This window comes from Octodon degus, unplaced genomic scaffold, assembly GCF_000260255.1.
Source record: "Octodon degus isolate 3935 unplaced genomic scaffold, OctDeg1.0 scaffold00073, whole genome shotgun sequence".
Taxonomy (NCBI): domain Eukaryota; kingdom Metazoa; phylum Chordata; class Mammalia; order Rodentia; family Octodontidae; genus Octodon; species Octodon degus.
Window position 1 is genome coordinate 10,150,537 of NW_004524649.1, and position 7,432 is coordinate 10,157,968.

Here is a 7,432-nt window from a genome sequence, read left to right on the forward strand (position 1 = left end):
AAGAAGAAGAAGAAGAAGAAGAAAAGAAAGAAGCCAGTGAAGAAGCTCAGTGAATTAAAGAGCCTGCTTGGGCAGATGCAGGGACCAGAAGTTTGATCCTCAAGCTGGTCAGGCTGGCCCCGCCCCTGGGGCAGGCTGAGACTGCAATTGAGATTGGGCATGGTGGCACATGCCTGTAATCCAGCACTTGGGAAGCTGTAAACTGGAGGATCACTATGAGTCCAAGTCCAATCTACGCAATGAGACACTGTACACTCTTACACATAAAAAAATTTAAAAAATTAAGAATATATAAATAATTAAATAATTAAAAAAAAGAAAACATGTATTTGGTACAAGAGACATCAGAAAAGCATAATTTCAGTATTGCGTGTATAGTTTGGTGACAGAGTCTGTATCGCTGCATGCGTGGCCCAACTTTAATGTGATAATAAAGAAGTGGCAGGCAAGGTGTCCTTAGATAACACCGCACGCGTTTGTGCTACCGATGAGCACTTGTGTTCTCGGAGCGTCAGCTGAAGCCTTGCCTACTGTTCCTTGCGCTCGAGTCCCTCTCATTTTAGATGAAGAGTTCAGCTCATACAACGCAGCATGGACTTCTCTGCTAAGAGTTCCATACCTTTCCTAGACCTCCTGAGATTTTGAAGCTTGCTGCAAAAGATCAATTTATCTATTGAAACTAAGTATTTGTTTGAAAGGGAAAAATGCAATATTCAACTATTAAGGAAAAAGATAAAGTGAACCGTTTCATTACATATTTTATGAGACAAAGGTATAATTTTACATAATTTATATTTTCTTATTTATACTTGCAATTATAATTTTGTGTTGTTGACATATAATACATAATATAGACTATATGTATTTAATTTGTATATAATTTACTATATATTAAATTTGTATATAATGTATTATAATTAGTATAAAACAAATTAATAGAGTAACATGCATTGCTGTTCAATATGAATGCTATATTACTAGTTTCTCACTTGAAACCATTTTGTTTTCTTTATATTCAACCTACATCACCCATGTATTTCTTTAACATTTGTTTACAAAAAATTTGGTTTTACTCATTCACATTTAAAATATGCTCTTTCTAAAGGTCAAAGGTCAAAGTATTAGTTTAAATAAACCAAATTTTTATATTTTTCAATGGGCCTTGCTCTTTTCTCTATCTTTATAGGCCAATTCCAAATCAACTAAAAGTTTTGCGCTGAATAAGGACATTGCATTTCAGAAACTGACTGAATCAATTGACTCACTTTGAAATCTCGCACTGTTTATTCAAACTTGAGCTCTCTGTCTTTTGCTTTACATTGATATCTTTTGGAGTCCTAAAATAAGGTAAATAGAACCACCTTCTACATAGTCCCTGAACTAGAAATCTCATATTCCCCTTCAATTCTTTCCTCTTCTACATCTGGAATTATCCAATAGATCTTGTGGAGTCTACCTTGGAGGCACATTTGGTAGTAATTTTTTTTTTTTTTTCAGTCTCCAAATAGATCCGTTTGTTGTATCAGCACCTGGCATAATACTTGACATACACATCACTTGTGTTTAATACTTTTGTGTTTGGAAAATTAGTAAATGGACAATCAAATTGAATTTAATTTTTTATGGAGTACTACAGTAGTTCCCTCCCCATTATTCACCAATTTACATTCTTATTTGACCTCCAAACTTACTTCAAGGGTTATTTTTCTAAAATATACCCCCATCATATTGCTCCCTGTTCAAGAAGTTTGATGGGTACTATTTTCCATGAGAAGTCAAGCAGGCACTTTGCTAAGTGTTGGGATATATTGATGAGAAAATAATAGACTCTGTACTGGAAGACAGGCATTAATCAAGCTATTCTAAGCCAACTCTATCAGACACTTTGAAAACAGATGACTGGAACCATGATTCAGTTTGGGAGCTAGGAATGGGCTTCCTAGAATGAGAGTTGTAGGAGTTGTGCTGTGAAGAGTGAGTGGGATTTCATAGACAAAGGCCAGTTTCTCTTGAGCGAGCCACACTTGTGAAACTAGAGATGGAAAAGTGTAGGGCCTGTGGGCATCAGAGAGGAGAGCAGAGGATGTAGTCTTGTTAGCACTAGTGGTGAACAGTGGGTGCTGCAATTGTCAGTGTGAGCAGCACATCCTTTTCTGATTGTGCCCAGCTTTCATTGAAAGTGATGTGATTGCTTTGTCAAACAAACAAGCAAACAGACCAAAAACAAAACAAAACAAAAAAACAAACAAACAAAAAAAAAAAAAAACAACTAAAAAGAAAGAGATATGTCTTAGGATGGGAAGGCCTTGATAAAGATCAGAACCACCAAAAAGGTCCCTAGGAGCAATAGCAGAAATTATTATTCAAAAGTTGCATTCAGTGTGAATCAAAGATAAATTTCATTCCATCAAAAAATCTTATGATGGTTATAATTGACTGTTTGATGACTTCACTTTTGCTTAATTCACATTAATAATGAATATTTTTAACATGTAGTATGGTCACTTCCTTCTTTATAGCATCCTATTCTACAGACCAAACATAGGAGTATAATTCAAAGTGTGATAAAAACAAGAGTATCCTAGGGGTAGGGGAGATAGCTCTGTAGAGTAAGCACTTGCCAGGCAAGTGCAAGGGCCTGAGTTCAATCCCTGGTTCTGCCAAAAACAAAACAAAACAAAACAAAACAAAACAAAACAAAACAAAACAAAACACAAGAGCGTCCTATCTGGTTTCTACTTTTTAAAAATACTGACACCTTTGAAACACACAGCTTCTTCCTTTTTTGAATGCTTCTGCAGATATCCAACACCCTGGACCCTTAGAGTAATAGAATCTACCTTCCTTTGTTTTGGAGTTGAGGAATGACTAGCCATGCTGTCTCTTTAAAAAAAAAATAATTGAGTTTTATTTTGAAGAGTAAAAACAAAAGCAAGAACAAAATTCAGAAACAAAGACAGAAACAAGGTAACATACAACAATGTATATGTTACAGATTTTCAAAGCAAGAGTAGCTGATTAACAATGGTTGATACGTTATCTATTTTTATCATCAAGTATGTTGCTCAGATTAACAGATATAGTTATGCAAGATTGAATATTACCACTTACTTTCCACAAACCTTAAATTTTTGTTATTTTTGTTTTTTTTCCTTCTCTCACATTTTTTAAAGACTTAGGGTATAGTGATTATCCTTTCTTTATTTTTGCTAAGAAGACAACCCAAGTTGAAGTCCTAAAAAGAATCTCACCATTTCTACTTTCAGGCCTTCCACAAAAGAACAAAACTAGGAAGTGACATGCCATTATCAACAACTGCTGACTTGAAAAATGCTTTTTGAGTTTTTTGTTTCTAGGGCAAACATATTAATCTGTGTACTTGCTGAGGCTGCTTGGTAGACTGAAGCCCCTGGAAGTCAGAAGTGCTGATGAAGGGGATGGTACAGCATGGAGGGCTGGCTAAACAGCATGGACCCTGATGCCTGTTGCAATTTTATTATCCTTATAATTGCAATAATAAATAAAACACCATGACCTTCAATGTCCACAGTGAAGCCTCAAATTACTGCTTTAATTTCAGTCCAGCCCCTACTCTCCTGGGAGCATCCTCTCACATCTTACCTTGCGAGCTAGCCCCTGTGAGCCGCGCTTCCCAGAAAAAGAACCATTCTATTTGCCAATAGGATTTTGGAAGGGATGTTTTTCTTATCTGCTTGTGCCGATTTACTTCATATCTCTAATTATCCAATATGAACTTACTTGAAATGCTTAGGTGAGCACTCAGCATGAAAATGCTTACGAGAAAAAAGACACTAAAACCTGAGAGATGTATAATCGTAATGGATTTGACAAGGAAGGGAAGTACAACCTGTCTTGTTTGCTACTTTCTGATGTCATTCATTATGGCCCACTCTCTTCTGTTTAAGAGTTCCTTGAGGATGCAGCCAAAAGCAAGATTGAGTTGGGAAGGTCTCATTCCAATAGCCTAGAAATTATTTTGAGGATATATATATATATTATATATTATATATATTTATATAAATATATATATATGGAACTATATAAAACAGTTCCTTAATATCACAGTGTGAAATAGTGGGTCCCAACCACATTGGAGGGGAAGTTGCTAAAACCCAACTTGTTGGTGTCCTTGCAAGTTCTGATTCAACAAGTCTGAGTGGGTCTGAAACTCTGCATTTCTAACAAGTTCATGAGGGATGCTGATGGTATGGGTCTGGGCTTTCTATTTTGAGGACATTTGGTACGAAAATGAGAAGGCTTTACACTGTCCCCCACAACTAATGTACTGGAAAAGTATATTTAACATACTGGCATGGAAAGATCTGGTTATATAAAACCAGTCAAAGAATCAGAGTCTTCTAATTAAGAATTGAATTTAGAGTCGTATTTAGAAGTTGAATTTAGAGTTGGCAAGAATTTAGAATTTAGAGTTTAGAGTCAGTGAGATATTTAAAGCACAGGCGTAGCATGCCTTTGAGAATTTAAGTGACTTATCCAAGGTCATACATGACTTTGGATAACAAGACTAAGGATATAACAACTTCTGAATTCTTACACGGTTTTATTTGCTTTGCCACTATCATGGCTATACAGGAAGCTTTTCTTGGGGAAAACAGTGTCCTATTTTAAAACCAACCAATGGAATTAGGTCAATCTGAGTATTTTAAAATGAATTACTTATTACTTTATTTAATGTAGTAAGCTTTAGTTTTCATTTCAAGCATGCTTTTTTCTCTCAGTTACTTTGCACATAAAGCCACAGATTTAGTCATCTATTTTTCAGAGTGATTTCAAGAAAATATAACTTGGATTATTATGCTCGGAAAGATAAGGGACTGCATGCAATGAAATGCGGTCATATATGGTCCTGAAGTTCTGTTTCTCATCCCAGGGAGGGCTTCAAAATTGTTGAAGTCATGTTTATTCCATTGACATAGTATAATGATTATACATAAAGATTTTCCTATTTGAGAAAAATGACTTTGAGTTTGCCTCTTTATTTTGTAAATTTTGTTAAGTCAAATAAAAGGTCTTTTACTCACAGAGTCATCATCTGTACACTTGGACTGGGAGGAGAGAAACAGAGATAGAGAGACCTAGACAGAGAAGTTACAGACAGGAAAGAGACAGAGACAGAGTCCTACGTAACAGAGCCAAGGTGCTTCCTGTTGCTAAAATTACTATCTGACCCCTCTAACATAAAGGGGCAGTTGCATTTCGCTTACAGTTTCAGGGGAATCAGGCCATTGTCCTCTGTCCCCAAGGCAGGGATATCATGACAGAGCAAAGCCACTTAGTTCATGATGGTCAGAGGCAGAGCAGAGAAACAGTGCCAAAGAGAAAGGATCCTGGGACCTTACACAATTCCCAAGGTCATGACTTCATGCCACATACCAACACACCCAGAAATAGGCTTTTCTAATCTTCTAGGAAGCCCTCAAGCCTATCCAGATGAGATAATTACACTTAACCATCATGCGCAGCAAAGATTCAGTCCCTCCAGAATTTCCACTCCCCTCCTCCACCATGATGTTGTCCTCATTAAGGTATCACAAACAATCTAGATGGAATTAGTATCTTCAAGTGTCAGTATAATTTCTGGATAAATCTACTACTTCATCACACCCCCCAACCACATCTCAGATCTGTCCCTCCTCTACCCCTCAATCATAATATCATTTCCAATTCCTTTTAGACTGGAAAAATTTATCTGGGGCTATGCTGGCCTACAGGTCAAAGAGCCTATTACATTCTGTGTCTCACTTAACTTGTGTGCACTGTGGTGGTCACTCAGATGCCTAGCCCTGAGTTTCTCAGGGAGAAAGAGAGGGCCAGGGAGAGAGAGGAGAGACGTAGAGAGAGAGACTAGGATTCCAAGGTTTTATTTTTTTCTTAAATAACTCTTAAGTATCAAAACAGCCTTAGAGCATATATATAGTAATACAAATGGAAAAAATTATGAGAGTTTAAATATGTTTATAAATTATAATATAAATCATCTCTTTTATGTGACACTGTCTTAGTGCTTAAAATTACTATGATCCATGTATAGTTCTTTTCACCTTCTTCAACTCACTTAAAAAACTGCTCTAGATTTGGGCCACCAAATAGTTCTCCTTAAGGAATATATCATTTCATCATACCATTAAATGAGCTTGAAAATCCTTAGGGAGAAGCACTGACTTCATTTAAAGGACATATCCAGCATCTGAGTGTGAATATTAGTGAGGGAGTTCTGTTGTGTTTAATTTCAAATTGTTACTGTGCCTGAGTGATGTCCCTGTACGCTTTAAAGATGAAAACTAAATCCATTCAAAAAAAAAAAAAAAAGGAAGCCACAGTCTAAATAGCACAGTATAAGACACAAGCAAACCAAAACTTACTAAGCAAGCACCAAGTTCATAAGGAGCATAATTATCACCCAGGAACTTCAAGTGGAAACCAGGAGTAAATACGACCTCATGTCCAGAAACAACCTCAGCTTTCAGTCTCCTAAGTCCTCTTACTGACAAGTGAGCACTGGAACCCTGAGTCAAGATGACACATCTGCCCAGTCCATAGAGGTCATAGCAACAGCACCAGGACTAGAGAAAGATTTCCTCAAACCCAGGCCAGTGTTTTGTCTACAACAGTGGCTAATACTGGAGAATGATTGACTTAACATAAAAGAGAACACTTCTTTGTGACTTTATATGGCTGTTATATATGCTTGTTTTCTTATATATGCTTATGTTTTGCTTTTGTCTATGTATTATAATTTTACTTACAAACAATTCAAATTGAGTAAAAGTAAAATAAAATGTACCCTGCTAATTCACTTTAAAACTGCATTTCTGTTCATCAGTAAGAATGCAAAATTTGTTCATTTTTCTACCATATTAAAAAGCTAGCTAAATATAGAAAAATATTCTGTCTAATTACGAAGCTTGCATATTATAGACAAAAAAATATAGCAGTCCAGTAAACCAGAGAAATGTCTATTTCATGTGCTTCTGAGGTTGAGATGTAGCACAATAAAATATAAGATGTCCAGTTAAATTTAAATTTCAGATGAATAATAATTAACTTAGCACACATATATTCTAAATATTTAATATTAACATGTATCTACTAAAGTAATTATTCCTTATACAAGTAAAATTCAAATTTAAAAAAATATACACAGTTTTTACTGGTAACTCTAAAATTACCAATTTGAAAGTGTTTAACTAAAATTAATGTTATGTAAGTTAATGTCAACTTATTACACTAAAAACATGAAATTATCATGCAGAACTAAATTTGCTCAAATCTACTACATGAAGGAAAGTTCAACAATCAGTGCATGTATCACTTCTAGTGATTTCTGAGGTATACAATGAAAGAGTAACTTACAAAGGGCACATGCATATTCTCTCTCTCTTTCTCTTCC

At 35.6% G+C, this 7,432-nt stretch overlaps 1 protein-coding gene across 1 annotated transcript in view; it reads right to left on the reverse strand.

The window, feature by feature from the left end:
* Positions 1–7,432, reverse strand: part of Macrod2 (MACRO domain containing 2) — a 1,506,514-nt gene that overhangs the window by 528,157 nt on the left and 970,925 nt on the right. The gene's annotated exons all lie outside the window — the stretch shown is intronic.